The 27,136-nt window shown below is 37.4% G+C and overlaps 1 protein-coding gene and 1 pseudogene across 16 annotated transcripts in view; both read right to left on the bottom strand.

The window, feature by feature from the left end:
* Positions 1 to 27,136, bottom strand: part of BCAS3 (BCAS3 microtubule associated cell migration factor) — a 569,848-nt gene that overhangs the window by 182,616 nt on the left and 360,096 nt on the right. The gene's annotated exons all lie outside the window — the stretch shown is intronic.
* On the bottom strand, positions 18,322 to 18,904 carry LOC139040033 (large ribosomal subunit protein eL42-like; annotated as a pseudogene).

The following is a 27,136-nucleotide window of genomic DNA, read 5'->3' as shown; positions in this document are numbered from 1 at the left end:
TAAAAGACTTTGTAATACAGATTTCGAAATAATGTCCAAGCAGGACTTCTATAGAATAAGATGGCAGACTGGGTGTGTGCAGCCCACCAAATGTGCCAGAGCCAGAACCTTCGAATCTGGGAGGGAATTTAAAAAAAAGAGTTTTGGATTTGAGTCTGTTATTTGCATCCAAAAGCAAAACACCAACCTAAACATTCAAAGATACAAGCGTCTAATGTTCATTTTATTATAGGATATAGAAATGTAAGACAAAAAAGATTACCCATTTAGTAGCTATTACATGTGTTCTTATGTAATACGTTCATTCTATTGGTTTAGTACAGAATCAAAATGCGCTGGATTTGGTTTTCTCATTAAATAGTGATGGGTTTGAAAACAAGGCAGGTACAAGGCAAGATAATGTTTAACTTCCAGGTGAAAGACCTACTGGATTAACTGGAACACTAAATCAAAAATTTCAAAATAGCATTGCTGAATAGAATTTAGAATGAGGGTATATACTGCCATCCTTAAGAATGTAATAGTTTAATTGACATACAATAAACTGTGCATATTTACAGTGTATAATTTGTAGTTTTGACATATGTATACATTCATGAACCCATCACTACGATCAAGATAATGAACATATCCATCACTTCCAAAGGTTCCCTCATGCCCCTTTATAATCCACCTCTCCCCTTGACCCGCATCTATATCCAGGAAATCGTTCATTGGCTTTGTATTACCATATATTTCTTAGCATTTTCTATTTTGCAAATTTTATTTATTTATTTATATTTATTAAAATTATTTTATTTTTCTAAAACTTTCTAGAATTTTATATAAATGAAACCATACAGTATGTGTCTGGTCTGGTTCCTTTTACTTAATTGTTTTGAGATCCACTCATGCTATCACATTTATCAAAAATTTATCCTTTTTATTGTTAAGTAGTATTCCATTTTATGAATGAACATCAATTTGTTTATCCATTTTCTTGTTGATGGTCATTTGAATTGTTTTCAGTTCTTGGTTACAACAAATACAGCTGCAGTTAAATCTGAATGTACAAGTCTCTATATGGACACATACTTTCATTTCTCTTGGTTAAATACTTAGGAGCAAAATGGAAAGGTCATATGGTAGGTAAATGTATAATGTTTTAAGAAACTGCCAAACTGTTTTCCCAAGTGTCTGTACGATTCTATATTTCCAACAGTAGTGTATGAAAGCTCCAGTTGCCATATGTCCTTGCCAAGACCTGGTATGGTGAGTATTTTTAACATTAGACAATCTAGTAAGTGTGCAGCAGTATCTCATTATGGTTTTGATTGCAGTTCCCTAATGACCAATGATGTTGAACACCTTTGCAGGTGCCTATTTGCCATCCATATTTCTTCTTCAGTGAAATCTGTTCAAATCACTTGCCCAAGTTTTTATTTGGTTGTGTATTGTCTTATCACTGAGTTTTGAGTTTTTATATATTTACATATTCTGGATACATGTCCTTTGTCAGATAGGTGATTTGGAAATATTTTCTCCCAGTGTGTGGCATTACATTAATAGTATCATAAGAACAAATGTTCTTGATTTTGCTGAAGTCCAATTTATCAATTTTTTCTTTTATGGACCACACTTTTGGTGTTGCAACTAAGAAACTAAACTTTCATTGATTTTTCTCTATTGTTTTTCTGTTTTTGTTTAATTGATTTCCACTTTGATCCTTATTTTAGCTTGTTAAGATGGGAAAGGTCATTGATTTGAGAGCTTTCTTCTCTAATATAGGCATTTAGTGCTACAAATTTCCTTCTAAGTATTGCTTTTGTGCATTCCACAAATTTTAATATGCTGTCTGAATTTTCATTCAGTTCAAAATAATTTCTAATTTTTCTTTTTATTTCTTCTTAGATCCCTGAGTTATTTAGAAGCATTAGTTTCCAACTATAATTGTGTGTTCACCTAATTCTGCTTGCAGTTCATTTTTGTTTCATATGTTTTAACCTCTATAATCAGGCATTTAAACATTTATAATTGATAGGTCCTCTTCATGAATTAACTCCCTTAACATCATGAGTTCCCCTTATTCTGTAATAATAGTCTTTCTTCTGAAGTCTACTTTGTCTATTAATATAACAATTTCTGCTTTCTTGTGATTAGTGTTAACACAGTATATTGTTATTTCCACAACTTTACTTTTATCCTGTTTGTGTCTTTATATTTAGGTGGGTTTCTTGAATCTTCCTTTTTTATCCAATCTGACAATTTCTGTCTTTTAATTGGGTGTTTAGGCCATTTACATTTAATATGATTTTTTATATGGTTGGGTTTAAATCTACCATCTTGCTATATGTTTTTTATTTGTCCATATGTTTTTTTGGTCTCTTTTTGCCTTTTCTTCTCCCTGACTACTTTTGAATTAATTAAATATTTTTAGGATTCCATTTTACCTCATTTGTTGGCTTATTAGCTATGTAAGTCTTTGTTATTTTAGTGGTTGCTTTAGAGTTTATACCATACATTTGTAATTTATCAAAGTCTACCTTTAAGGAATACTACAACATTTCATGCATAGTGTAAAAAGTTTACAATATTTTTTTCCTTATCACTAGCTTTAAGCAATTTGATTTTGATGTACCTTGGGTCTTTCTTTTAAGCTTTGTTAGGCAGGACTGGAGCAGGATAATCTAGCAGAAATTTTGCCCCACCGTGGAGGCAAAAGCCTGAGTATTCTCCCCATTTGCCTGTAAATTATGAGATTTTTCCACTCTGGCTGGTGGGAATATAAACTATTCCCAGGGCCGTGTGAGCTCCACTGAATGTTCCCTCTAATGTTTTTAGGTAGGTCTTTCCTGGGCCTTGGGTAGAGTCCATGGGCTGATCAGTACTCAGCTGAAGGCTTGCAGGATATCCTCTGCAGATCTCTAGAGCTATCCGTGCTGCTCTTTGCTCTCTAGTACTCCGCCCTGAGAACATTCAACACCTTGGCCTCTCCAAACTCCTAGCTTCACCTCTTCTACTCAGAGAGACTGCTGTGCTCCACCTAGATTCCCCCTCCCTACAATATGTACTGGCAATGAGCCAGGTTAATTGTAGGACTCACTTCATTTGTTCCCCATCTCTCATGGATCACTGTCCTTAATTGCCTGATACTCAATACCTTGAAAACCATTGTATCATATAATTGACCAGTTGATTTGTTTCAGGTGAAAGGGTAAGTCTGGTGCCTGCATTCATTGAAAGCCTTGTAAAAGTCTATGTATGGAGTATCCAACTAATGGTAATTATTTCCCCCTTATTAAAATCAACTTATAGAAATTGAAACGAACAAAGTCTATTTTAAATGAGATTAGAAAAAAGTGTCCAATAGCCACAGATATCCTTAGCTTAAAAAAACCTCCAATTCATTATCTTATCACCAACACCACTGTTTGCTTCTCAAATGGTCTTTAACATCTATACAACAAATGAAAAAGTATATTCATTTTTCTAATTTTGTGTTTATTTATGAAGGTTGATGTTGAGAGTTTCTAAAGTACACTGAGGAATCCTTAAACAAAAGAATCCTGTCTCACAGCACACTTAGGTTATCTGTGTGCAAAACCTAAACCAAGTTATTATATACTTCTGTGCAAAGGACTGGACACATAACATGTTATCTTCAGTCTAGATTTCATAAAAATTGTTAAGTTTAAAGTGATTTACCTTTTTTCTCCAAGTGAAATACTTTAAAAGTCATGTAAAAGTAGTCATTAGCAATTTATGGTCAAAACAACTTATGGTACTATCTAAACACAAGAATGAAATGGATATTAGAATTGTAGAGAAAACAGATTTCTTGACTGTGAGGTCTTAAAAATTAGCATGATGTACATTGCAATTTTTAATAATGTGTTAGCTGAGAACACAATGAGAATCCCTGTAAATTGCTCCTTAAAACAGATGATGGTTTTAGATGATTAGGTTAAGAACAGGCCTCTAACTAATGTGCCCATGGATGGCAACATATTTATCCACAGATATCTTGAGGGTGAGATTTTTCATTTGTGGTCACTAATAAACTAGGCAAAATGAGCAGAAATCAGTTTATGCAACCCCAGATCTTCCAACATCCTATATTACTCAAGGATGCTACTGAAGTAAATATAAGTCATTCAAAAACTGTACTATATTGTAATTAGAATATAAGGCATGAGAAGTTATATTTACAATGACTATAAGCCTTCAGAAGAAGTTAATGAACTGAGGCTGACCTTGATCATTGACTCAGATCCTGCAGCACAGGGCAGTACCTGCTCCCTCTCCCACATTTGCCAACCTTTCCTACAACAGTAATCAATTTGCTGTCTTGATCTCTCAAGCATATCATACATTTTTTGATCCATCATTAAGCCTCAAACTTGTGGGCTAATTAAATTACTGAGGAAAGACACTTTGGAATTCTAGACTTTGGCAAGAGAAAAATTAGAGACAAATATTTGAATAAGGTGAGAAAATTATGATCTCAATCTCCATGCAGTTATTAATGATTTAAAGTCACTATTCAAAATAAATTAACTTTTATTTGATTGCTTGCTTTTTTTTCACACATAATGCTGTCAAAACATTTTTCAGCATGGTAGTTAAATAATAAATACAAAACGTAAGAGAAGGGAGAAATAGAAAAGGCTTGAGGGGTAAAACAGCTCCACATGATAGGTACAAATAGATAAGGAGTTGGTGTCTAGGTGTCATTAAGAAGATCTTCCAGAGTGTAGAAGTTATATAGGAAAAACTGTGGAGGGATAGAAAAAAGCCTAGAGTTAGAGAAATGAAAGACAGAGAGAGGGAGACAGATAAGAAAAAAAAGTGAAGCTTGACCCAGCAGATGAAATAAACCAATGTTGAATTTTGTCAATGGGCATAAATTTCAGTTGTTTCCAATGAATGATAAAAGCCAATGGAGAAATCAAATTATTTCTAGAATCAGGAGACAGGCAGTGCCATATTATACCTCAGAGGAGAGAAAGTAACTCTACAGTGACAGCAAATATCAAAAAGTAGCTTTTAGCAGCAAGGCAAAACCCCATGCGGAAGTGGCTAAGATGGTGAAAAATGTGGAACAGAGGAGACATTAGAAAGAATAAAGGAAAATAAGAACTAATTGTGAAAGCATTAAAAAACAGAAAGTAAATCATAGCACTCTTCTTTGCACAGAATGCCCTTCCAAACACTGACACCTGTTCAAATGTATCCCCTACAAGAAGCCGCAGTCCCCATAGAGACCATTCCTCCCCCTACGCCTGGGCTCCCAGAGCGCTATACAGATGTAAGGCTCTTCTGTGGCACTTAAGTTCACCTTTTAGTCCAGTTAACTGTATATATTTCTACCTCATTAGACAGTAAACTACTTGAGTCAGGGACCATTTTTTATAGTACCTAGTACCTCATGCCCAGGGCACACCAGGGTGCTCAGTAGATAACCTACTTAAAAACTACCTGTCGGAAGCTTAAAAATACTGATGATGAGATTTCATCTCTCTCTCAAAAAATCTAAGTGACTACAGCCAGGGAGAAAGTGTAGTTCAGGCAAGAGACTGGCAATGAAAAGATCTGTAATTGAATTCCAGATATGGAAATATCTCGCTGCATAAACTGAAGCCTGTACATTAATCTTGCTGAGTTTTACCTTCTCTTAAGGTGGTAGGACTAGATAAGGACTCTATTAGTGTTACAATTCTAAAACTGATTCTTCCTGCTCTGAATGCAAAGCATTTACTATCTGCCATTAATTTTGCAATTGCTCATATAATGCCTCGTGGTATTTCTTCATCTTGTAAGTAATTCAAATGCATTTATACCTCATCTTTCCCAACGAAAGCTCCTTGAATTGAGAAAGGAACAAAGTTTTCTCATCTCCCACACTGCTAAGAACTCAGTAAGGATTCAACAAATATCTACCTACTTCACAAAATGAGAAAATGCTCATAGAGCTGTAAACCTAATATTTGAGGCGCTATTGCAGATTGTCTTTTAACTAGAATTAGCTGGGAGGGAAGACGGAGGAAGCTATCAGTTATATAAGCTACTTTATAGGACAGAAATGTGCCAGTAAGGAACTCAAGCCGTTTGCTTGTTGATAATCTGCCAAAATTAGTTCCTGGGGAAGGTGTTTTGTTTTACAAGGATGAAAAGGAACTGAGCAGGGGCATCTCCTAAACTAGCAATAATGGGGGAAAACTTATCAAAAGACTTAGTTTCCTTTATTCTTTGAGAAGCCGAGGTAGCAATTACCTACCCTTGCTACGATCATTACCATCACAAAGAATTAGGCTGTTACATGGTGAAAGAGCAGCACTGGGACTCACAGAACCTCAGTTTGCCTCCCAGCCCTAACACTTAGTCACTATGCTGAAATTACCTAACATCCTTAAGTCCCACTTTACTCATCTACAAAATATAAAATAACAATTCCTGCCTGAGTTCTTTCAAGGATTGATGCAATGAAAGTGAAGAATTCTCTATAAATTAGAATAATTTTTCAAAAATTACATAAATGAGGGCAAACCCCGTGGCCAAGTGATTAAATTCATGCACTCCGCTTCAGCGGCCCAGTGTTTTGCCGGTTCGGATCCTAGGTGAGGACATGGCAACGCTCATCAGGCCATGTTGAGGCAGTGTCCCACATGCCACAACTAGAAGGACCCACAACTGAAATATACAACTATGTACTGGGGGGATTTGGGGAGAAAAAAGCAAAAAAAAAAAGAAGATTGGCAACCGTTGTCAGCTCAGGTGCCAAACTTTAAAAAAAGAAAATCACATAAATGCACTCAGAGTTCACGACGCTAGGCTTTTCCTACACTCATCTTGATGCTAATTTAAACATTAGAACAGTGGATAATTCCACTTTATTTTAATCATTTAGTCCAGGATTTCTCAACCTTGGAACTACTGACATTCTGAGCTGCATAATTCTTTGTTTGAAGAGGTGTCCTGTGCATTGTAGGATGTTCAGCAGCATCCATGGCCTCTACCCACTACATGCCAGTAGCACCTCCCCAGTTGTGACAATCAAAAGTGTCTCCAGACATTGCCAAATGTCCTCTGAGGGACAAAATCACTTCACATTGAGAACCACTGGTCATCTATTGGACCATTAGATCGAGACCTATACACCATTCTGAAAGTAATTGTCAGCCGTAAGAGTCAAATAATTTAGGGATTTGACTACTTAAAGCTTTATTGTATTTGATTATATTCACAGTATTTACTCATCTGCATATCCTTTGTTTCCTCTACTAAACCTTAATTCTTTTTGCAAATAATTTCATTCAATTTTTTTAACTTAAAAAAAAAGGGAGATGTGGCCAAACTAAATAATGGTGGGCAGTAAGTCTAAATTATTCTCTGGAAAGCATCTGAGTTCTTAGGTGAGTTTGTTCTAATTCCTTTGGATCCCAGGGCTTCCTTTGGGAGAAAGTCTCTAATTTAAGTACTCTGGGCCCTATAACACAGCTTCTTTTGAAATATGTCCGATAACTGAAGAAACTCTAAGGATCGAGAAAAGGAGATCAAAAGGAGTAAGAATCTAATGGGTAGAAACTGTCATGGCGTGCGTTCTCCCAGGCAGCCCTGCTCAGCACTCTCCTTAGACAGGCTCCTCTATGGAGACTCAATGAGAGATCATCAGCTTTCAATCTGAATGCCCGCGGGAGGGTTCTTCTGGCTCAGCATTCTCAAAACAGACCATGAAAGTGGTCCAAACAGGAAATAACACGTTGGGGTCGTCTTCTTAATGAAGAGGTATCATATCTATCATATTTAGATAGTAACTTATAAGGAACTAGAAAACTATGAAGCGTGATTTACACAAAAACTATACTGAACATAATTTAATATTTCTTCAATGATTTAGAAGACAGCTCAATATCATGACACTGTTTCAGAATGACTATACACATGATTCCATGGTACTTTTCTTCCCTTCTATTAAGGGTTTTATAAATTTCCCAATATTGATGTCTCCAAAAATAAAAAAAGTCACATCCTTATTATTGATTTCAGTGCCTAAAAAATATGGTCACTCAATTAAATCTTCAGTTTATTTGAATTTTGTCTGTCTCTCTGACTCCTGGATAAATGGAATATTACCACTTCTTAACCTATATTCCAGAAAGAATTCTGGGACGAAAGCTTTAATCTACATTAAACTAAATAAAGAATCTTGGCAGCTCTGCATTGGAATAACATATTGTAGATATTCCTTCAAACCTAAAATATCTTGGTCAAGTGTTAAACTATCCCATCTCCTGATAGTTGAGAAGAGTTGATCCCTTATATTTTAGTATAGAAGAAATGTCTAATTCAATAACATTCATCATGTGTACTGCAATGCTTCACTCACACAATGGGAACAACATCTGCTCTGGTAAACACATTGTAGATAATCATTATTATATCACATAATAGGTGTTCAATGAAAATTTGCTGAAGAAATCTGAGTAGAATGTTGTCCTGATCTTTCACAAAGTAAGACTAAACTTACAGAACTATGCATAAACCTTGAACAAGATATGTAAGTATATATATATTTTTTTTTTAAGGAAAAAATTCTAACACCATGTTGATCCTCTTGAATGTCTCAAATAATAACGAAAGGCAGGAACATTAAGAATGTAAATAATACCCTGCTCTTTCTCATATTCCATCAGGAGTGGTTCCTCAGGTTCCAGCCTTGGCTAGAAATATAGCTCCTCCCCAAGGAGGGCACTACGACGTGGAATCAGTTTCAGGAAAAGAAATATATCCCTGGACTGGTTTACTTATTATTTTTGTTTTCAACAACAAAAAGCTGAAAACTGCAAAAAGCTATCAGAGAAGTCTGCTAAACAAATGCAGAGTCCAAAAAAATCAGTGAACCATAGCAGTAAGGTTTATTACTGGGATTATCTTGGTCTTGCTGCTGTACAACAGGCTGTAGTATGGAAAAAGGTAGGGAGGAATTCTGTCAGGACATCTCCAAATAAAATATGGTGTGTGTATCTGTCCTTTCCCTGTAGCCGTATAATATGAGAAAATTCCCTCTCTGTGGAGGCAAATGCATATGAAACATCTATTTGTTGGGAACAAAAAGAAACCCCGCTGTCAGGAGCACTTCTGCACTTCCATTGCGAGCCCTCCCTCATGAAATGACTCTCTATCTACCCTCATCCCACGGAGAACAGGAATATTCATGGGGCTTCCCTTCTTATATGAACCACACACACTCTTGTAAGAACAGTGGCTGCACACACATTGCAGTCGCTATCTGTTTCTTACTCAGGATTATTTTCCAATGAGACATCTTCAGTTTTTACTTAAGAAAAAAATAGTGCAGGACCAGGATACATACATATCATTTGGAGTAATAAAACCGTCCACATACAGACCAAACTTTATAGTCTATCAACCAAATCTACAAACAGCCTGTAATGTAAATCAGCTCTAAATTTATCTGGCTATTAAACACAAATTTAGGGTTTCTTAGTAGAAGGAATCCAATTTAGTTATGGCATTAAACTTGTGCATTTTTCCCCTCCGAGAGTAACATAATTGAATTCTGTCCATCATACAGATCACGGCTGCTCGTCTTTGTCCAGCAATCATGTCTGTAAAGGCCAGAGAGGGCAGTACTGATACTTTTCCAGCACAAGCTACTAGTTAAATATCAGCTGAAGAGAATGAGTTCAACCAACCAGACAGCAACTCAGGCACCATGAAACTGGGTTTGTAGAGTCTGGTGCGTGTGTCAGGGGGAAGGGGCGGACGACTACCTCAACCAGCAGCCACCCGTGCCCTCAGCTGACATCACCTTTCCAGATGGCTTGCTCAACCATTACTTAGATTGTTTAAAATAAAGACATCGTCTGCCTTTTTCACTCAAAAATGTGTACACGGAGGCGCAAAATGAAAGAAAAAAGACACTGATACAATCAACTGATCGATCAAATATTGCCTAAACCTGTCGGCATATTTTTGCGCCACTGTCTCTGTCTTTTAAAGAATAAATTGAAAAACACTGTGCTCTGTGATAATAATATAAAGACAACTGCTTTAAATTAAATGCAACAAGTAGACCTTGTAACATGACCAAAAATCCATCCTAGGCTTTTTCTAATTTCCAAATGCACCAAAATTCCTCTTTCACAATATTTGATAAGAAATGTTTTAACACTTTTTTTCCTATATTTCCTGTAATTACACATTTATAACAAAATGTGGATTTACTTGGCAGCTAAACCAAAATGTTTCATACTGCTCTTAGATTGCATCCCTTGCTGCTGAAATACAGTACACCAAAAGTGAAATAACTTTTCCATTTTAATGTGGTTATAAGCTTCCTGCTAGGAGAAACCTAATTGAGACTTTTGATGTTAGCTTTTTTAAGACATGCCATCCTTCATCATCTGTAGAGTATTTTAACTACAGATCACTTGCAGTCTTCCCAAAGTTGACAGAGGGAAGGGGGATGGGGTGGGAGGAGGAAGGCCACTTTATCAAAGTCAATGGAAATACAAGGTATTAATTATGTTAAATGAAGAAATATGGGCATTTGGTTACTTTTGTGGGTCAGAAATATTTTAATCTGTCGCTGCCAGCCAGCTGCCTCTCCCTGACCACCCCCCCCCCCCCGCATTTCTATCAGTTGCAGGAACACATCAAAGCTCCAAAAAGTGAGGAAAGCTGCCACCAGTAGGGCCTGTCCCCATCCCCCCATAAGGTCACAGTTTTCACTGGAGCGGGCACAGCGTTATCCACTACAGTCAGTAATAAGGCCATGACCTGTTTTATATTTTGGAAGTATAGATATTAGAAAATTGATAAACCCTTATCCTAAGGCAATTAAAAATAAAGCCCTAGTGAATGGAAAATAAAACTTTTGTGATATTTAGAAAAGAAAACAAATGGTGCACTCAATTGCTCCCAGTCAAAGCAGAGTTGGCTCGCACAGATGCAGCTGACTTCTAAGCTTTGCTAAGTCGGCCAAGCACACGATCCAGAAGCAGAGCTGCAGGGAGGGGAAACGGAGCTGTCGGCCTCGATGCCCGAATGTGTTTTATTAAAGTAGTGCTTGAAAACTATGGATACCAACAGTCAGGGAAGCCAAGAGCAATTGTGTCAATGCCACATAGTCCCTATACGACCAGCATAGGGACTTCTACAAGGTCACCTAGTAACATTTGAAAAATCCACTCAGACGATATATAAAGCTTTTCTGATCAGGAATCAGATAATGTGTTAAGAAGTCAGGTCACTATAACATGCAAGAGTTACACAAAACAAAACAAAAAACAACCACCCTGCTTTAGATCATAAAAAAACAACATTTTAGTGAACTGTACTTCCTTGCACTTGATTTATATGTTTGATTCTAGCAGCATAATGACTTGGAACAAATATATTTATAGATGATGTATTTTCAATATATATTTTTGTTTAAATCAAAGATAACTACCACATTTTTTTCTTCTACTTCAACTGCAGAAAATTCCTAAAGGAATTAATTTTACTACGGGTACTAATTTTAAAAAACGAATCCCTTCCATATAATATACAGGCAAACAGAACTTATCTGTTCTAGGATTGAGTTTTGAGAGTTCTTATGGTAGAATTTTTTAAAAATAGGAATTCATCAGAATAAGGTATAAATAAACCACGTTTGTCTTGAAACTTACGTTACATTACAGGTAGAGAAGGAGACATCTTTTAGGTAAAAATAGAACAAGCAAGCAAAACACAATAACTAAGCCCACACCACTCAAGTGAAAAGACCCCTTCTCTGTCTCCGAAAAGAAACAGGAGGAAGCCAAGGGCCTCGTCACCATTGAGTCATTCCAACCTTACTCAGATGTTTGCGTTTCACTGCAGTGCTCCCACCTCCTCAAGGAGGTTAAAAATGCACAGGATTTCTGTACAAAGATATTCATTACAGAGCTGCCTGAACTTTTTCTAAACTTAGTTCAATCAAAATCCACGCATCATGAGTCAGGCTTACCAACCAGTTTTAAGTCAGGAATAAAAGGATTTAGAAATACAATCCCCTACAATCACCCTACAATTTTCTTCCTCATTTCACATACTACTTCTTGGAATAAAAACAGAGTGAGTGATAAGAAATTTTACTTTTGTTGATAGTTAATTGTCATTAGAGGTAACAACCAGCAACCCAAGGAATTTAAAACTAAACCAAACAAAACCTCTCAAAGCTGACACTAGGTATACCTTCTCCGATATTAAACCACAGCAACATTCAATTTTGAAAATAAGCAGAAGTAAACATATTGATTTTCTGTTCCTATGTGTAATTCTTATTGAGTAATCAAAAGCAAAAAAAAATTCCTAGCTGAGACAGTGAAGACTATAACTCTATTCTCAGGCTTTAAAGGAGAAAATTTATGAATACATATGGATTCATAAGTTTGTGCTTTAAATGAGAAAAATTACGGTTACACATATTTTGATTTGTTGATATTAAATTGTGTCAAGAAAATATGCAAGCTGATATAGAAATAATTTCCCTTTATATACACACAAGTAAATAAATACATTTCTGACAAACTCGCAAACTTCATACCAAATTTCGGAGCTTTCAGCACTTTGGTTATTTGCTAACTTTTGTATTTGTTACTATTTTTTAAATATATAAAACCTTTATTTTACACAAATGCAGTCAGACTAGTTAAGCTTTTCCACTGATGTCTAAATACAATTCCTTAACTGGAGCTTCCTTACTGCCTCTCTCCCTTTAAGCAACTATCAGTATCTGTCAACTGGCTATTCGTACAACTTGTATTTCATTAAGACATGAATGTTGAAATTACTCAAAAGACTGGATGAAGATAGCCTGATATTTGATGCAATATTAATGCAATCTGTCTATTCTCAGTTAAAGATCCACTAACAAAATTACCAACAATTATAATAGCTACATGAATTCAGTAAAATACTTTGGAAAAAGGTACCAGCCTTGTAGGTCTAACTTGATTTTTAAAATGACTCAGAGATTTAGCTTAACTACATGAAAGCGGCCGATGTTGGATTAAAACAAATACCAACCACAAAAACTCCTGCACATATTCTAGCACTCTTTCTAAAAACAATGACTGAAACACTCGAAAAACTTGGCATGAAGGTATGGGTACTAAGTTACAAGAGATTTGATGGGTCATATAAAGAATAAGAAATCATCTCCCAGATGTCTGAAGGACAAGAAAATAAATCCTTCCATGAATGTAGAAAAAATATCTAAGTAGAAACAAAATATCCATGATTAAATAAAATTTTAGGTGACTGAAATTGACTAGCATTTTACAATATTAATGCTAATGGTTCATCATAGTCTTGTTTGTATGTTTAACAGCTCCCATTAAAAGAAAAAAAAAGACTCATATGCAAGAAGGAGAAGCAAAGGGAAAACTAAAGTCATACATAGTAAGGATGGAGATAGAAGAAATATCAAATCAGCCAGAAATATACAATAGCAGTTTCCAATGCTGGGTCAGGAAATAAGGTAGTTAAAGAAAAGTTGCAATCTAAAGAGAAAACGCTTTTAGGAAATGGCAAAATTAAAACAGAAGTAGATATGTAAAATAGATGAATGAAGACAAGGTCTTCCTGCACCAAGGGAGTTGTTTAGGAGAAACAGTGTCCGTTTGTGGCCAGCGATAATACTTTCCATTCAATAGAGTTTGCAGCTTGCTGATTCATATGATTGCAGGCTGGCGCCCTGCTGGCGAGCCTCTCCACTGAAATTAAATCCACTCTCTTCAGTTATAAATTATAATGCTCTATAAACAACACTCCCATTGGGAATGGGGAGAGAGAGAGAAAGAGAGGAAGAGAAGGAGAGGGAAGAGTGGAAAAAAGAGGACGGGAGGGAGGGAGAGGGAAAAAAAAGAGCCGGAGAGGGAGAGCGTTTCTGCACAGTCCACTCACTGTTTAACGTTCTGCTCTTCTGCAACAAACAAGGGGAGCAAGTCTTGCACAGATAGCACTCCTGCTGTAATTCCTACACTGTTTGATGTAGAGCCCAGAAAGGAAAATGGGATTGTAATGTGAGTCTAGGAGGAAAAGCACTTAGAAATCAATGAGGATGCAAGAAGATAAAATAGATTTTATACACGGATTTTTCAAATATAATATTGAATATATCTTTGGAGTCCCAAGGGAGAACCAAAATAAAATTCCTGATTCTATTTAGATAAATTAGATTTACACACGGAGCGTCTTTTGATATCCAAATCAATCAGAGATAGTCCCCCAAGATGCACGGGAGAGCAACGGAAACACAGGAAAGCAAAGTTAAAAACAATCATGACAAAACGGCCACAGACAAGGAGTCCAGAGCAAAAAGAAAGTTCAATGATTATGCCCCACAGCACCCAGAAATTAACCACATTTTTTGTTTACGAATACCTATTTCAGAATTGAATGCTGAATTTATAGGAAAGTGATACCTCAATTGTTCAATGGTGAAGAGTTGTTTTGTTACAAAAGGTGGTTTCAAAAGGTAAAAAAAAAAAATAGCAAATATTCGATTTCGTCAATTAGCTAAATAACCTGTGAAAAAGTCCACAATAGAGTTGGTTTGTATGCGGCGGTTTCAGGGCATTAACTTATATCCATATTGTGTGTGTTAATCTTTTTTAGGAGTGATTTATGCTCCAAAGTGGGGTAGAAACAATTATTGTCATATGCCAATTAGTGTTCCAAAGAATCACATTCACAGGTTACTCATCAACTACAAAAGGACACAGTTCTATATGAAAAAAACACCTTGGAAATTTCTTACCAAATGATGAACCTGGACATAAAAATGTAAGGGGAGGCAGGAGCTGGTTGGAGGGTGTGGGGGAGAGAGAGGGAGGGAGGGAAGAGGTGCGGAGAGAAGCAAGCTTGTGAAAACTTGGGTTTGAACGTGGTTTAGCAAAGGCAGCAAACCTACACAACCCAAGATGCATTTCAGGTGAGGGAGACTTTAAGGAAAACAGAATCTTCCACAAACCACAGGCTTCCATTTCTCTCTCTCAGTTAGGCAGACCGAATATTGCTCTAACTTTCTTCCCAAAGTAACAAGACACAAGGAAACTCCAGCTTTCTACTGAAGTCACAGAAAGAAGAGGGGAAGGAAAGGTGACTGAGATTCCGGTTTCAGACCTGAAGTAATTTTACCAGGCTAAATTCCAAACCCTGAAAAAAAAGACTAAAATTGAAATATTGACCCAAACCTTAAGCAGAGAATTAGGTGTGGGAACAACTCAGATTTTACTCTCTGTTTTTATGTGTCTGGCGCACTGTCTCCGTCTCTCTGCTTTGGTTGTGGTGCATACCAAGTAAATTATTTGCTGATAGGTGAGTCTCAGCAAAGGCCCCTCTTCCTTTGAACGCCTCGTGAGCTTGTTGGGAAAAGTCATTTAAGTCACTTAAAACAATCCCATGAAAAGTAAAACTCAATTCTGAAATAAGAGTCTAACTTAGAGCTTAAAAATAAATTAAATAAAGGAAACATTAAAAGATAAATGGAGCAGGATGCTCTGCGGCTGAGGTAATCTGAGTGGAAAGGGAAGGAGGAGGGTTACGTTAATAAATGATTAAAAGGCCTTAACAAGGGCCTATCAGGTTGACCGGGAAAGCATTCTTCTCCTCGGCTCCTCCTCGAGACCACCTTTTTTACATTTGTTCTCAATGCTGATCAATATGGTTTTCATTTGCTGATTTCCATAATGCCATATGTGATCTGCCAGCCTGACATAATGAAGCTAGAAAGAGCTGAAGTCATTTGAACATTCTCGCTCGCATGACTGTCGCCAGTTCACCAAATGCCTGTTATCTGAAAGCCAATATTTTTCTTTTGCTTATTGACAAACGCCAGAGGTGTCTGCCCCTAGACAGATGTAAAAACTCAGCATTGGGTGGCAAATTTAAATTAAGATTCAAGTTGAATATTACACTTTTTTCCAGAGTGTTTTTTGTGTTTTTATTCCCACCACTGTTAACCTGTAATTTAAACTGGATTAAATAGAGAAAAACAAGATTGAAGGGTGAATTATCCACTTCTGAAGACAAACGCTCACTTCTGCTGATAAAGCAAGTCACAAAGAATAAAGCACAAATACTCTGAGATGCCACCAAAGCCTCAGGACATATTTATTGCCTCAATTCAAGTTTTCCTATAAAGAGGTCAAATTTAGTTGGCCCACTACTATTTGTCTCTTTCACCAAAATTCATATCAATTTATGTTTATTAATTTTTTACTCTTTGTCAAAAATTTCTTTAATCCATGCTGTAGGATGGAGAAACATTTTTATCATATATGAGCTTCTTATACTTTTTTTCATTGTATAGTAAAATGAGTTTGTTGAGGTCATCTAACATGAGTGAACCACTCAAACCTTCCATGATGCCTGAAATGTCTCATTAAAAAGTCTCCGTATTGCTTACTGGTCACTTTTCGACACTCGAAAGACAATTTCAGGGAAAAGTACAGACAAGAACACATTGCTGAAATGATTTCTTTTGTCTTTTGCAAGCCCAAAACAAAAAAACAGTTGCATTCAATCAAAAGACTACTTCCAATTTACATTTTAAAAATAAATTATATTTAGTGCCAGTATTTTCATTCACAATACATTTTATTCCTTTTTATATTAAACATGCTAAATAATAAATATTCCAGTAATTAACGGAAGTCATGTTTTAGTTTCTCAAGAATGTGAAAGCCTATGGTGGCAGTTCTATCTCGGAACTATGAAAACAAAATCACAGAATTCTGCCAAAAATCACCCCGAGTTCTCCCAAAGAGGTGAACGTGTCATGGCTGAGTCAGTGCTCAAAGTTTATAAATAGTTATATCTCCAAATATTGCATTTGCTCCAACTCTCAGTTCACAATCTCGGCTTTATTACATGAGTTTTCTTTTTCTCCTACCTTCCTTCCTTACCTCCCTTTTTATACATGGTCATTGGGCAAAGGGCATGGCTGGCTCAAAACAAAACAAAACAAAACTGAAGGAAGGCAATGCAACAAATATCTAAAGGAAAGGTCCTTTAAGAGAACAAAGTGGTCGTAGGGGATGAACACCGCGCTTACTTAGCTATTGCTTCCCTTCTCTGAAACAAGGGACTGTTGTCTGTTTATTCTCCTTTCTCATAATTCCTTTATCAACAGTGAAAGGATACTAAAATGCGGAGACCTTTAAACTGGCTAGTTTCAGAACACGGATTGTTCAAATTTTTGTTGTTGGTGGTTGTTTGTTAATTCCCTTGGAAAAGAGTAGCAGATTCGACCCACAGATGGGAAGGTAAAAGTTCAGACATCACCGTGTTACTAAAGAATCTTCTAAGTACTGTTGAGTTCTGATATAAAAGTTGATAAGGAGGTAAACAGTGGAGTTTAGCAAAAAACAAGAAAGCAGTAAACTGATAAAAGGATTCTAAAGGCATACAGTGGTGGAGAGAATGCATTTCAGCGACCTTTCTCTGGGGCTCGGAGATTTTTGGATTATGATAAAAGCAAAGGATAAAGAACATGTAGTCTGTCTAAAAGTGCCAAACTACTTTCTCTTATGAATTCCAAATTAAGTATATAGGAAATGTTACATTATATTGAGGGGTTGGTGGAGTCAGATCTTTTAAGTACATAGAGTCATCTCTTTCCCTCTGATAGTCATAGTAAAAATAATACCACAGCAAGAGAACAGGGAGAAAAGATAATCTTGCCTAGATATGAACCAGGGAGAAAGGCAGGAGTGATATTCTCAAAGTCTAGTGGAACTGGTGGCAGATTATCCTACAGGAGATTTAGCTACTAACGTTATGCTTCACTGGAGCTGTAATTACCACACTGAGAGGCAGGTCAGATTAACACTCCTCTACATCATACCATTATGGTAACAATAGGTTAGTCAGAATAGTTGGAAAGACTCTCAAAAAGGATGGAATCACAATCAGAATAGACTTCTAAAGTGAGGGAATGAGGGCGGCGGGCGGGCAAAGGCCACTCTTACTTGCAGAAACAACAGGTAGACAAAGAGTTCCATGTACAATTGATGGACGGGGAGAAAACTATCAAAGGTTCTTTTGAACTCTAGAAAGCTTAGTAGGATGAGAAAAATTGTGAGTTAGAATAGGATGACAGGAAAAAATTTTAAAGAAGGAAGAAGGAAAAGCATACTCTCCTGCATTGTCCAAAGAACACAAACAGTTCAATAATAAGTGGCTCCCTTACAGAAAAAAAATCTCTGGGAGGCTCTTTGTAGATCCTTTGCCCCTGGTAGGGCAATCATATCTTACACTGCTTTTTAGAGGCAGGTGTACCCACCAGACTAGAGGGCCCTTTTCTCTCCAAAAGGAAAATGACCAAGAATCTGCAGCATTCGGATAATGGTGGGGGTTTTGTTTTGTTAACAACCTCAAGATTTTACACTCTTCATTAATAAAATGAAACACGAAGCTTACAACTGGATCACTTGGCCCTTTCTCTGATCTCCTCCCAGTTCAAAATGCTTACATCTCTTACTAGCCAACATTCTCTGAGATCTCCAACAGGGCTCAATGCATTGAAGCTCAGCACCATTTTTGCAGATTTAGCCTTTTTGGGGAAAATTGACTTAGTCTACCCACCACAGCCACTCTGCGTCCTGTCATAATGCCGCTTTCCATGGGCACAAAGAGGACTCTTGCCCTCCTTGTACTGTGTCACTTTGTGGATTGGTGCTTGCCACACTTCTTACAGAAAGTTTGGAGGGTTTTAGGAACGTTCCCCATGTTTGCGGGAATGTGATCAGCAGGGACAGCTGTGGCCTATCACCATCACCAATGTATCCATAGCACTTCCAAGAGTGCCTGGGATACAGCAGTCATTCAAAACACGGAGGCTGAATGATGGAGATCTTAAGAAGGAATGAGAGAATCTGCAGAAGTCCTTAACGTGTTTTTTTAAAAAGTAAAATAAAGAAGTAGGAGAGACAGGAGGACATAGTAGCAGGAGCAGCATCAGTAGTTGTGGGTCATTATAGCCTTAAGTGACAAGTTGGAAGTGTAGGTAAAATCCAGTTGTCTAGATGTGGCTACACAGAAATCTGTGGCTCAACGGCCTTATCATCAGTAGAGATTTACTCCCGTTCCACTGGGTTCCCAGGGAACTCCGAACTACAAAAGAAGGTTTGAGCAAGGGTGGAAAACCAAGATCTTGAGTAATGGAAGGATTTATAGTCAAGTTTAGCAAGTGAGAAATGAAACGATGAGGTAAGTACGTTATTAGTAACGCTAAGGTCAGGACCAGGTCAGGATGGGTTAAGACAGACGAGCCCTGTCACAAGCCCCAGAAGCAGTCTGGATGGCTAAAGACATTTTAAACACGGCCTCAGTTTCCTTAACTGTAAAATATCAGCGACCAAATCTAATTATTAGAAGTTATACAAAAGAAATCCAAGTGTAATCAGTTAGTGCAAATTAATGAGGAGCGTTGAGAAACATGTCTGTTGAAGGCAGACAAAATAATGTAGCCCTTTCTTTATTTCTTAATGTATCGTAAACTGTGCTGGTGGCAGAATTTCCATTTCTAGAGCAGGTAGGGGCTCTATCACACATCTTGTATGAGCGTCCCCACTTTTCACTCCATGTGGGTGGCGGTTATTATTTTTAATGTATCCCTACTTCAATAAGTCATAAATAAGCTTACCTATTCAAATGACCACAATAAATGATGAGAAATAGCACACTGACCCATAAGCAGCAAAGACCCAGAAGGCAACACTTAAAACATAAACTGCCAACAGCAACCTGATCAGGTTTCATAAATCAGGGCAGCAATGGCCCTAAAGAGTGGGAATGAGAGCTCCAGTAATTGCAGCCTTCTGTCTGGGAGCATACTGTAAAAATAGCCACAGTAAGCACTCCTCCTGACCAGTCAATAGACTCCTATTAACCTCCTGGCCAATTACAGGATGATTGGCTAAGCAAACAAAGAATTATTGGCTGTTTAGTTGGGACTTTATTCAGGCCTCGCTCTTCCCCTGTTTCTCATTCTGGTCCTCCTCTCCGCCCCACCCCCTTTCCTGTTAGGAAAAAACATCTGCAAACACCTGATATTCATCTAAGTCCTGCAGTTGTACAGTCTTGTTAAATTGTTACCACCTTTTCCACAAGCAGTTTTGGCAATTAACCTCATGGCCAGAGACTTCAAAGAAAACAACTGTTGAGTTTAACCTCTCTGAGCTACCATAGATTCTTTTATGATTTTTCCTGATTCACTTTCATCCAGAGAGGAAAAAATGCAGACTGATAAAATTAATGTTTATTTTAATATTTGGTTAATTTATTAAGAAGACAAATGCCTCAGACATTTGTCATAACGTGGTCCACTCACTTCTCAACGTCTGCACAAAGTGAGGTTTTATTTTAATTTACATTCCCAACACATGTGTGCTTCTCTGCTCTTCCACAAATCCTGCATTTGCTGGAATCCAAGGATTTGATACATTTGACCCTCTCTTGCCCCTGTTCACAAATCTCTCATATGTTTCTCAAAAACTGTTTAAAAGTTCAGAATGAAAAATGCATGTAAAATTAATGCTAAGAACCAAAGTTGCCATTAAAAATCTATTTTCATTTTATATTTTTACCCTCATAGATACACTTTTTACATTAAAAGCAAGGCTAATCCCCAACTCTCCTGAGAATAAACTACTAGCAATAAAGATCAAAATATATGACTGAACAAGCAATACAATTCTTCTTGAGTAATCTTGCGGCCTAAGTGTTTCAGTGCAATTTATGCTATGTAACCAGCTTTTTACAGCTGTATATAATAATAACAATGGGCCTGATCTTACCAGCTGAAGGCAGGTTTGTGGAGGTGTGTTAACTCCTTCAGGACACAAACTCCATTTAGGATTTTAACAAAAGTGATTAAATATTTAGTAGATCCTAAGAACTACTGATTTCTCCTCTCTCTCTGGCAAGGTCAGGCATTGTAAAATTGCCACTAGTACTCCTGCCACTCTTTGTGAAACCTGAAGAACTCTGCAAACGATGTATTTGTGTAGCTTTTCTAGAAGTTTCATGAGGTTGAAATAATAAATCTACAGCAAAGGCAATAGAGCTTTTGTTTGATATTTACAATCACCAATACCTCCAGGTTATAATTAATTGCCCCCAAAGCTATAAATAACCGTTCTCTGGAGGATGACACTCTACGGCACAGTACCGCACGATGGGATAATTTTGTTAAGGGCCTGGCTTCAACCAAACAGCATTTTTCTGCCAATACTATCCGCAGCTCCACTGCCAGGAGTCAAAGGGAGAGAGCAGGGAACACAGCAACACCATAGCTTTTGGAGTGAGACAGACCTGGGGCAGAAATCCGCTTTTGCTACTTATTAGCTGTGTTCAAAGTGGGCAAGGACAAACAATTATTCCTATCTTGCAGGGACGTTGTGAGGATAAAATGGGGTTGAGTATATACTGTAAAGTCACAAACTTTAATTTGGCCTGTACTGTTTTAAAAATCAGGAAATATCCATAAAAATGTGAATTTCCTGTCTCTCTTGACTAAATGGAACGTCTGGCAACGCCAAGCCCACATTTCTGCGATGGTAGCATGGAACGGAGTAGCGGCAGCAACCTTAAACACAGGTAATTTGCTATAGCCCCCTCCACTTAAACCTGGCCGTCGAAGCATCTGAGCTTCGGAATCCTCCATGAATAGTTTAAAACAGAGTTTGGAACAGTGCCTGGCACAAAATGTTTGGTACATAGTAAGTACTCAATGAAAGGTAGTTATTATAAGAAGAACTACTACAGGAAATAAAATCAGTTGACTCCAAAATTCAGGGAGGTTTCATATATGTCAGCTAAACATTTTATATGGCAAAGAATACATCAAGCTCTGAAAATAATAATAAAACAACTTCTGTGTTTATATATATTTGGAAGTTTTCGAAAACAACATGTATATGTATTTATATATATGTGGTTTTATAAACCTTTCAAATATTTCTACTGATCTAAAATTCCTATAGCACTTACTTTTTATAGCGCTGCTTCTAGAATTGAGCACACACTATCTTGTGTCGGCATTTGCATCCCCAATCAACTTGTAAGCTCCTTGAGTGAGTATTCGGGAAGCATTGTTGAGAATATAAAAATACCTCTAATTCAGGCAATTAGGGAAATGGCCAGTCTCAAACAAGGAAATAGGTGAGTTGTACTTAGGAATACTTGTTCAGGGGCCGGCCCCGTGGCCGAGCGGTTAAGTTCTCGCGCTCTGCTTCAGTAGCCCAAGGTTTTGCTGGTTCAGATCCTGGGCACCGACATGGCACCGCTCATCAGGCCATGCTGAGGCAGCATCCCACATGCCACAACTAGAAGGACCCACAACTAGAATACACAACTATGTACTGGGGGGATTTGGGGAGAAAAAGCAGGAAAAAAAATTGGCAACAGTTGTTAGCTCAGGTGCCAATCTTTAAAAAAAAAAAATACTTGTTCAGAGGTAGAAGTGCATTACATCTACTTTGATATAAGAAACACCTGTAATTAGGAACGTTGTCTGCAACTATGAGTAGGTGTTTGAAATGTTTTCGCTTTCTTCAGTAAGTAAATATTCTCCTCTGAAATATTATTTAAAATACCAACTTGCATAGCAAACCTTACTCACAGATAATTCAAAGCTCAACTTTAATTCTGCATAATCACACATTCTGTATTAGTGGGATGCAAATTAGGGACTTGATTGTGTTATCACCCATAATCCCATCCTTTTACTGTGATTGTGAGAGTTACAAGGAAAGAAACTGAAGAACACGGTGGAAGAGCGAAGCCTAGAATTCGAATCTGCCTCTGTAGCTCAGGATTCTATCATTTTTACTTTAATTATAGTCCATTTTCAAAGCCATGAAAACAACCTACCAATTTGATTAGGTCGTTTTAGACATCTGGGGAGGGAGTGGGTAGAAATATGCCTAAGAGGTCATTTTAAACAATCTGTGTTCAAAAGCAGTTTTCAGACTGACCCAAACTGGTACACACATACATAATTGACCTTGTGTTATGGAACAGTAATGTGACAGCTGTCTGTCTGGGGTTATACAGACAGAGGGATGAGTCCTCTGCAGGAGTCAAGGGGCTGCAGGGAAAAGGACAAAAATACGTCTCTACCAAGAAGATAAAAGGCACCCTCAAATTCCAGGAGCATCTCAGAAGCAGCCAGGGAAGGTCTGGTACTTTCCGCAAACAAGTGGCCTGGGTTGAAATTTGTGAGGGAAGAAAAAAATGAAATATGTCATGTACATGAAGTTCAAATCAATCCTAAAACTTCCTCTGTCCACTCTTGTTAAAAGGACTTTCATATTAAACAGAACTCTCCAGAGAGGAAAGCGATTTCTGGTCATTCTCATTGCAATATTTAGCTTTTTATTTCTTTTTAATTTTTATATTCTTTGTCAACTTAAGTAAAAGGGGGCGGGATATTTGTGCTGAGCATTTAAGAACAATTTTAAAAAGTAACATTAAATGACACGAGGGTCTGGTGCTATGCTGTACAGTTCAATGAACTCCCGCACAGATCAGCAAGATGGTTGGAAATGCCTCTCTCCGTCTGTTTTTCATCTCCAAAGTCTGTGTACTCAGCAGAGTGTGAAGAGAGCCTCTCTTCTCTTCAGAACATTCTCCCAATGGTCCTGCCCCAGCCCCCACTCCCTCTCTGTAGCCCCTGCAGCAGAGAACAGGAACTAGAGCAAATGCTTTTGTGAATTAAGAGATCTTGTGAGCGTAAATTTGGTCAGGCTGCTCCTTTCTGCAGGCCAGACCCCGCTGCTGCCCCAGGATGTGAACTGTCAGTTTGCATAGCTGGTGATGAGTTGCAGAACCATCAGCAAAGGTGAAGACGGCAGAAACAAGAAAGATTCAAGACTGGTGGAAATCATTTCACAAGGAAAATTTCAGCCATCAGTGGGAGGAAGCTTTGAAAAATGCTGCCATTTCCGAGTCAGAATGAAGGAAAAATTAAATTACTGCCGGTGAGGCGAGCCAAAGTTGCATCTCCCTCCAGGGAGAGTTTTGATAATGGTAAACATTTGACAGCTGGCCTGGAGTTGTTATCTTGTTCTAACAGTTGTTATGGTCTAAATGAATATTTCTGATAAGGACACAGAAAGAAAATTTTAAACACTTTTATATTTTTGTGTTTTAAACCTTACTTACAGTGGTGAGCCAAACAGGTTGAGAACAATTTGTCACTGAGGGCCTACTCAAAATGCTCTGATGATCCTGGTCTGGAAATCTTATCAGTATCATTATTTCAGTTAATCCATATGAAGTAATTCTTTGATGTAAATCAACTTACTAAGAAATTATCCTTAACCTGGAGCTTTCTCAGCAACTCAAAAATAATTCCAATACTTGACTTGGAGAAGTCAAGAAAATAAAGGGTTAATGAAAGCAAACTTAAACGCTCAAGCACTCAAAGCTCAAGAAAATGCAGAGAAACATCGCGTTGCTAAATAACTGGTTTTTTAGCTATTGAGGCTCAACCGTTATAAAATTTTAATCTTTCACAGATTTTATTATTTTATGAAAAATATTGGGCCAAACATTGCAGAAAGGTAACAGAAATAAAGTAGCCAATATTTTAAATTTAAAAAGGACTCCTTACTGGATGCTGGAGGGGTTTTGCATCACCAGAAGAAGTAGAGTGCCTGGAGGGATATTTCATTATAAAGCACTTGCTCAACTCCTGCGTATAGCATAAGAAAACAAGTCTGAGTTATTGTCTGAAATGGTCCAGGTCTGCACAGGCACCGGATCTATCATGGTATCTAGACATATGCATAGAAGGCTCAGAAGAGATGGGAGGGAGTCCAGTTGCCTTATATGGATTTGCTGATACTTGTATCTTCAGAGAAAGAACTCAAGTGCTGAGAAGACTATAATCCTCTCAATCTACTTAAAAAAAGAATATCTGCACTCCCAAATTTACTCTGCTTCTGACATGCTACTAGATGGGAGTTTACTAGTGGCCAAAAAAATAGGGACACTGGCAAAAAGCAAAGAGAAGAAAAGAATCAGGAAACAGTCCTCTGCTGGAATGAATAAAACCATGGAATTTATTTCCAGAAAAATTTTACAAAATTTGAGCTTTATTTGCCTAAAATATAATTGGCGTGAAGTTATGAGAATTTAGTATTTAGCATTCAGAGACAAATTCATTGAGCATCTACTCTGTGCTACGAATTGAGGATTCAGTCTCTATTCTCAAGCAGCAGCATGGCACGTAGGCCAAAGGAATCAGCCCACCTAATTTGTAAGTGTCCTAACTCTCTGTCACTTGTGTACTTAGAATGCACTTACAAGCATTATGCCCTAACCAAAGGAAATCTTTACCCAGTCTGTCTCTATTTTTCTTTAAAAAACAAAATCAGAAAATCTATCATTATTCCTGTATTTGTGGGAAGTAAGAGTTTCATTATTTTTTTCCCCAGGGACCCTGCCCTGCCTTAATATGAAAGTATCTAAATCGATATTAAAGTATGGTATTTTGAGAATGTTTCAAAGTAAGGTCAAACTGGTGTTAAAAACCCTACTAGTGAAGGCTAAAATAACAGTCTGGCTGAACAGTCTTAAGTGCAGCTGACTCCAATTACTAAGTACATCCTAGCGATTTTTTTACTAACAAGAACAATGCAAGCAATCTTTGAGTTCAAAAATAATGTCAAAGAGAAGTTACTCATAAGAGAAATTAGATAAATTATCCCAATACTGCAGCCATATAGGCAGCTGACAGTTAACTTCACTTTCAGCAATGGAAAAGTTGAGTTCTTCCTTTAACAAATAATTAGAAAAAGAGATGAAGGAGATTCTAAGAGGAACCAACGCTAGAAAAAAAATGTTCTTTTGACTAAAACATGCAAGAGAACTTTGGATAAGAAAATATACACATAATCTAACCACTACGAAATCATGAAAACAGTGTTTTAAAATAAATTTTTAAAACATTTTATTATGGAGAATTTTGAAAATACACCAAAATAGACAGAAAAATATAATGAAACGCCAGCATCCATCACACAACCGAACAACCATCAAACCATGGCCAATCCTGCGCCATCCACATCCACTTCCCTCCTCCTGTACTATTTTGAAGCAAATCCCAGATGTCATCAAATCAGACCCAGTAATCAGAAAACAGAGATCCTCCAAGGACGTTATTCTACACAGACTGCCTCTTTCTGTCTTCACCTCCACCCCAAAATCAATTTTTTCTAATGATAACCAACCCCACCCCCTCATTAGGATGTTGTTACCAGGACTATTACTAACCAGGGCACTATACCACTCTCGTTAAATAGAGAGCATTTCTTGGATACACAGGACTCTTGTTTTACATGAGGGCTGAAGACTTCCACATACCCTTCCATTCTTAAAATTCTATGCACCTCAGAGCAAACATCCACACTGGACCAGCGTTCCTCCACTACCAAATGGGCTCATATCATCTGGCACCAAGGCGAGTGGTTAAGGAAGCATAGTGGTTAAGACATCAGCTTCAATCATAGAGATGTGGTTTTAAATTGGTCTCTGCCAATTACTAATTTTGTGTCCCTGGGCGAATTCCTTAACCTCTCTGGGTCTCTGTCTCCTCATCTCTAAAACTGGAATAATAGTAACTACCTCACAGGATTGTCGAGAAGAGTAAATGAAATCACATGTACAGAGTGCTTAGCCAAGAACCTCAATAATAAATGGTACCTCATGTTTAAAAATTAAGCAAGAGAATCTTATGCATCATAAGTATCAGTAATGAGAAGGAGTATGTATAGGGTGAAAAGAAGGAAGTGAAGGAGGAGGACTTTGGGGTGAAAATGCTCCATTTTTATAAATTGTACCCTCAACTAACTTCTTTTAAGAACTTGAGTATCTCAGTATAATTGTTTAGTGGGAACTTTCAATAAGAGCATAATCTAAAACACAGGTGCTTCAACTTGTTCTTAATTGTCGATCCTTAAAAAATCAAATGTCAGGGTTGGCCCCATGGCCTAGTGGTTAAGTTTGGCTCACTCTGCTGCGGTGGCCCAGAGTTCTCAGGTTTGGATCCCAAGCACAGACCTACACCACTCAACAAGCCATGTTGTGGTGG

The sequence above is a fragment of the Equus asinus genome, chromosome 13 (assembly GCF_041296235.1).
Source record: "Equus asinus isolate D_3611 breed Donkey chromosome 13, EquAss-T2T_v2, whole genome shotgun sequence".
NCBI lineage: Eukaryota > Metazoa > Chordata > Mammalia > Perissodactyla > Equidae > Equus > Equus asinus.
This window is presented reverse-complemented; position numbering and strand designations above follow the sequence as displayed.